The sequence below is a fragment of the Camarhynchus parvulus genome, chromosome 8, assembly GCF_901933205.1.
Source record: "Camarhynchus parvulus chromosome 8, STF_HiC, whole genome shotgun sequence".
Taxonomy (NCBI): domain Eukaryota; kingdom Metazoa; phylum Chordata; class Aves; order Passeriformes; family Thraupidae; genus Camarhynchus; species Camarhynchus parvulus.
In genome coordinates, this window is record NC_044578.1 from 8460035 (window position 1) to 8466424 (window position 6390).

Sequence of the window (6390 nt, forward strand, 5' to 3'; positions counted from 1 at the left end):
CAGGTACCCAGAGAGAAAGTGTTAACCTTCCTTGGTTAGACGAGACTTGGTGTAAATAATTTCCATAAATAAATGAAGCACAGAAGCCTGCTTTTATTTCTCTCTTCATAGTCCTGAGGCAATGAGTTCCACCAAGTAATTTATTCACTATGAATTGCAAAAGGGAAGTATGCTTCAAACCCATGCCTGAGGAGTTCAACCTCGCTGCTTTGGGACCTGTTTATCTCCTCCACACCATAGAGCTCCTATAGATTCCTGGGGAACAGAAAACACTATTTTTGAAAGATCAACTCACAGCCTCATCTCAAGCACTAATTTACAAAGAATTTCAAAGGTCTAGTTGTGGTTTTTTTTTTTTCCATTTCTCTCCCTTTTTAATCTGGTTTACCCAAGGAAATAAAGCTCACGATTATGCTGTGACAACTGTCCTCAATAACTCTGGAAGCAGTTTAGAAAGGAGACAGGGAGATCATTCACTGCCAGAAAGATCTTTTTGTTTCTCCTCAAAACACCGAACTATTCCCCAGGTCCTCATCCGTCTGAATGCCTCCCAGCCTGGAGACTTTAAGGTCTGAGATATTTATGAAGCAGAAAGTGCTAAGTATCAGAGTCAAACTGCTCCTTTCATGAGTCTCAAGTGTGCCTGTGAAGCTCCAACATCCCCAGAGCCTCAACAAACATCCCTGAGCAATTTGAAAGCAGACAGGAATCCTGGGATACATTAAATATGCACATACCACTTGTCAGCCCCAGCTCCTCAAATGACTCATCTGCTCAGCTGCCTGCCAGGTGCTTGGACTCATCCGTCCCTGTGCAGAATTCCTGGATTCCTCTGATGAAGGGCAGATGTGCTACTGCCAGGACTTTGGTTTTCGTCTCTGCAGCCAACATTTCCTTTGGAACTGATCAAAAGGATCAAAAGTCTGTGGTGCTGGTCACCGGGTCAGGTAGAGGCTGGCATGGGACAGACTGTGCTAGACAATATCTGCAGATATTGAGGAATTTAGGAATAGCTTTGGATGGGAGAAAAAGGGCTTTGTGGAACATAATGGCTGCTGTCCCAGTTGCCACAGGGATGTGGCATGGAGAGGGCTTGGGCTCAGCCAGTGAAGCAAACTGCCTTTGGCCAGGCATAGGCAGGGATCAAGGCTGACCTCCCCTGGCAGGACATGGTGGGGTGGTGGAGGGTTTGCTGGTCTGAGTGGTAGCTCCTGAGTTTAAACCCATCCAAGCTAAGGCTGGACAGTCCTGGATAGATGCTCAAAATAGCATGATATGATCTGGGCTGAGATATTCCTCTCCTGGTAAAAGTTTGTGAAATGTAAGAGAAGTCTGGGGAAGAGCAAAAAAAGAGACAATTAGAATCTGTTGTTTCCAAGGGTTCAAAGTGTGTCCATGCTGGAAGATGGCCATGAATCCACTCAGATTCAGAAAGGGATGAGATGAGTTAATAACACTAGGTAAGGTTTATTCCACTTACTACACTGCTAATTCCTTGCTCACTCTTTTGGAACTGAGATAACATGACTCAAAAGACTTTCACAACTAGCTACAAGAGTGCTTTTCTTGAACGTGTGCTACTTTTACTTTCTGGGGAGTGATGGCTTTGCTAACACAGCCTGGTTGGCCAGGTTCCCTCATGCAGGTCAGGGAAGGACAAACGACTCATAAATGTCAGGAAAACCCTGAAGCAAGAGTGCAGCGTTTAAGTTCCTGTTGTGAAGAGACCCTGAAATGTCATGTCCGCACGGAGAACAGAGCACCATGAGGTCTTTCACACAAGAGAATTTCTTGCTGTAGAGGTGGCTGTGAGGAAAACAAAAGCGTGGACTGTCTGCAAATTTCTTGAAGGTTTCAGTGGAGCACAATCCATTCATCTCCAATGAGACACCTTCTGTTTATCCATTGGGGATTCCAGGTGATGTCATCTGCTACTGACACCCCCAGAGCAGGACTCACTGCCTGTGTACTCACTCAGTGCTGGCCACACTTTGGCTGCCCCATCATCTCCGGTCTCTCCCAACGCCTGAGCACACCCAACCTTACACCCATCCAAGCTGGCTCACCAGTGGGGCCAGCCACAGCTTCCTTGGCAGCAGCTGGATCACTGGGATAGCACTGTTCAGGCAATACCCACTGGATACTGAGCGAGTACAGCAGCTCCACAACTGCTGCTTTTAAATGGATTTGGCACTTGTTCTCCCAGATCATGTGTTTTACAGAAAACCCGAAGAAATTTTGGGACTTTGTAGGAATCCTGGATTGTAGGGCTTTTCTTACAGAACAGCTGGGTCCAAGTGCTGTCTGCTGGTCACAGGTTACCTCATATTTAGCAAGTGGTGGCATGCATTTAACAATCTGCTGCCAGGAACAATAATCATGAGGAGAGAGGATCCATATTTTCAGGATTCTTCAACTTTTACGACTCTGCAGCCTGTGCTAGAAGGAGAAGCTTCACTGCTATTTGGGTAATCCTCCAGCAGCAATCTGCTGGGTATTACGGCTCTCTGATGCAGAAATAAATACATAAATAGATGAGGAACATGAGACAAAACTGGGATTCTGCATTTGAAAATGTCACCACTCAGAGGGAAAATCATCTTCCCACTTCTGTTTCCAGCAGTGACAACAATCTTCTCCCCAAGACACCCTTTTTGTGCTATGACTTACAAATTCATTAAAACTCACAGACACTTTTATATTACACTATCTTGTAACAAGCCCATAGCAATAGGAGGATTAAAGAAGCTCCTTCTCCTGCAGAAGCACAAAAAAGACAACTCTGAAGGCTTCCCTCTTCGGTGCTGATCACTTGTACAGCAGCATCTCTCCCATCTGAGGAACCCACCTGGGCAGGATGAAGTTATCAACCCTCCCTTATCAAATGGACTTTCTGGACTGTTGGTCATCCCTGGCCCCAAGACTTCTATCTATGTACAAATACTGCCTAAACCTCAGGACAGCTCAGAGAGGTGTGGCATGTACAGTGTCACGGGATAAAACTGCAGCATCCAAAATAATTGGCCAAAGAGGTTGTTACTCATCTGGGTAATATCCCAGGGAGACCAAGGACATGAGACAGCTTAGCCCTGCTCATTCTAATAGGAATATATCATCAAAACACCATGTGGAACATCACCAGATCTCAACCCTTTTGTCCAGTGAGGAACTCTTGAGGACGGAATGCAGTCTGGACTGGTGGAAGTCCCTGCTGCTGCTGAGAAGCTGCTGTGGGTAGATGGGGCAGTTCAGGCTGCACAGTAACAGCTTCTCATGACCAGCTTGTACAGTGGGCACAAGCATTTTGCTGCTTGTGTCCAAAAGGTTTGAGTTGTTGCTCTCCAGAAGGCCACATGTGTCACAATAAGACACAAAATGAATGACATGCATACGCTGAAATGTCTAAGCTAAAAAGAGGGTAGTTTATTTCTGAACTCCAATATTTATAGACTTTCAAAAGTGACTATGGATTGGAGGATGAAATTGCTACTTCTCCAGCCACACTGGTCAAACTAACAGTCTATTAATTTTCTCTTCCTCCAGAAAGGAATGCAAAACAATTATTATTTACATGAAAAGTGTGTGAGAAACTCCATTACAAAAATGTAAACATTAGAAGGCTTAGAAGAACTTAGAAGAACAGGGTGACACACATGTTGTCCAGGTCCCTTGTTACTCTCCATTAAACAGCCAGTTCAGGGTCTCTGTCCCAGAGGGCAGAGGGGTGGCAGTGTGTGAAGCTGTGAGTACTCCTCATGTATTTGGCTACAGGAAAAGCGGATTTCAGCCTGGCATGCACATCCACATGGAAATTTTTAGTGCCCATTTTGAGAATATTTCCTTGTCCCCTGATGTGAAGAACTTTGCCAGATGGAACACTGAAACCTGGTCTCTAGGGGTAGAGATATCCCACACTATTGATCCACTACATGTGAATCATAAGGCTTCCTGCGAGGAACAGTGCTTTCTCTCTATTTTCCTGGTGTTTTTTAGGGGGTGGAGGTAAAGAAGGGACATTCACAACAAAGGAATGACCCAGAAGCTTGATCCTGGCAAGTGTGATTGCATAACCCTCTCTCTCAGTTTAACTGCCTAAATTTTCAGGGAAACTGAGCCTGTACAGATTCCTTGAACAGCAGAGAGAACAGTACATGCTGTGTGTCCTGAAAATCAGAATAGATTGCAGGTGCTTAAATATAGATTCAGGTGCTTGGCTGTGGGCAGATAAGAGCAGAATAATTCTAGTCAAGGCTTGAAATAATTTCAGCAGTAAAACATAGGCCAGAGTACTGTGATCCATTTGTAAAATTACTAAATCAAAAGTAGCTTTGGTAATTACTTTTTATTTTGCCTAACAGCCAACACAGATGGCTCCTTCTCTTCTCTGCTGCATATGCTGCATGGGTAAAAAGCAGCTATGCACTTGAAAAGCTATTAAAAAATAAAAGGAAAAGTCACGTGGAAGAACGACTTATTGTCGTTAATAAATTAATTATACCATTTGAGGAGGAGCTTTCTTCTTCACTTTACATGGGACTTACCCTTAAAATATTAGCATAAACATTTCCCAGAAATGCCATGCCTATTCTATTAAAAACAACAAAATGAAAACCAAAACACTTTTTATTTTTTATTTTATTTTCCCCTCCTGCTTTATAACAGACTAGATTGAAACAAGATTTGCCCTCTGGTTAAGTGTGTTGTGCAGCTGGGTTATCTTTCAAAGAACAAAAGGGACAGAAAAACAAAAACTCAAGTATATACACCTTGCTTTGAGAAGAGACATCTGCTCCCATAGTAAGAAGATGCTGTTTTGTGTAAGAGCCCTTTAACCCAGCAGAAAAAGGTGGAACGAGAAGCAATCAATGGGAATTAAAACCACAATTAATTAAATTTGAAAATACTCTACAAAAGTTTGGCATTACTTCCTCTGAATTGATACAGTTCTAGATGTTGAGAGTCTGAATGTGGTTGCTTGGATTTGAGCTATTTCCACAGTCTTACCACAGTCTACCCTTTACTTCTGTTCAAGTGGAGATTAACATGAGAAGTTGCACAGACTTGATCCTGACCTGTTCAAGGATAAAAGGTTTTGAGGTCTTGTGGAAATAGGTGGGCAGCTAGTGGAGAGCAAAAACTACTAATCCCTTCCCTGAGGGGAGAGAGGGAAACAGGAGCATCCTCAGCCTGGATGGGCAACCAGAGATTCCTGTGGGAACAGCTGCTGGGGCTGGCTTTGCTGCGCACAAATATTCCTGGGCTGGCACATTCTTAGACATCAGATACTGCACCAACTTGCATGAGTGCATCCCTCAGAAAACAGGCTTCAATGCTTCTGCTGTTTATACTGCCAGCTTGGTGGCAAGAACAAAGCATGCTTTCATCCTGGGAGAGGATCCCACAGAGGAACCACTGATGCCACTGACCCCATCCCATCCTGGGACCTGTGGGCTGTGGCTGTCTCAGGCACTGCTCTGCTTCTGAGCTGTGTCCTTTGAACCCAGGGGAGGAGCTGGCAGCTCTCTCAAACTGTGCTGCATCTTCCTGGCCCCTTGGCAGGGAAGGCAGCAAGAGGAGGTAACACATGGCTGAACTTGCCTTGGATCTGCCTTACAGTGGGAAATAGCACTGACAGCTCTCTCTTCCTGAGCCTTTTAAACTTTTACTTTTTGTGTTTTTTACTTCCTGTGAAGTAAATCAGAACTTTTCTTTGTAGGACTGAAAGACTGGACTCATCTGTAAACTCTGAAGTAAGGTTTCTGCTATTATTTTTTCTCTTGGAGCTATTATACAAAGCAGGTGCCTTGTGTCTCTACTGAGAAGAAAACCTGATTGTTTTTCCAATAAAATCTATTTTCTGGCAATAATAACAACCTAAAAAGGGGATAAAACTGACAGATTAAAAGCCTAATTCAATCGTAGTTGTTAAAAAATATTTTTTAAAGTATGTGAGTGGCATGTTTGTCTTTCCTCCACTGCTCTTACACTGCCGCCTCTCTTCTGTAGCTGTATTGGACACAAAGGGAACATATGTTTCACTGCTAATATAAAAAGAGATCAGTTGTGGAGAGGTAAGGAATTAGCTGGAGAAAAATAGGCTGCATCTAAATTATTCAAGGAAGAGTAGAAAAAATGCAGAAGGACTTTGATTATCCCAAAGGGGATGGGAGCAAGTGAAGGTGGGACACAGCGCTGCTGCTGAGGAGGTTTTCAGCACCACCTTCTCGGAGTCCTTCGGACTCTGTCCAACAGCAGACTTTCCACGCTGTGCCTCCCTAACTTTATTCAAGCTCTTGGCTGTTGTCACTTTACTCTTCCTTTCCGTTCTTAGTCTGTCCTGTCTGAAGGTGTTTAAGGAAAGATGGTGAAGCGTTCAAGGAAAGACGGGAC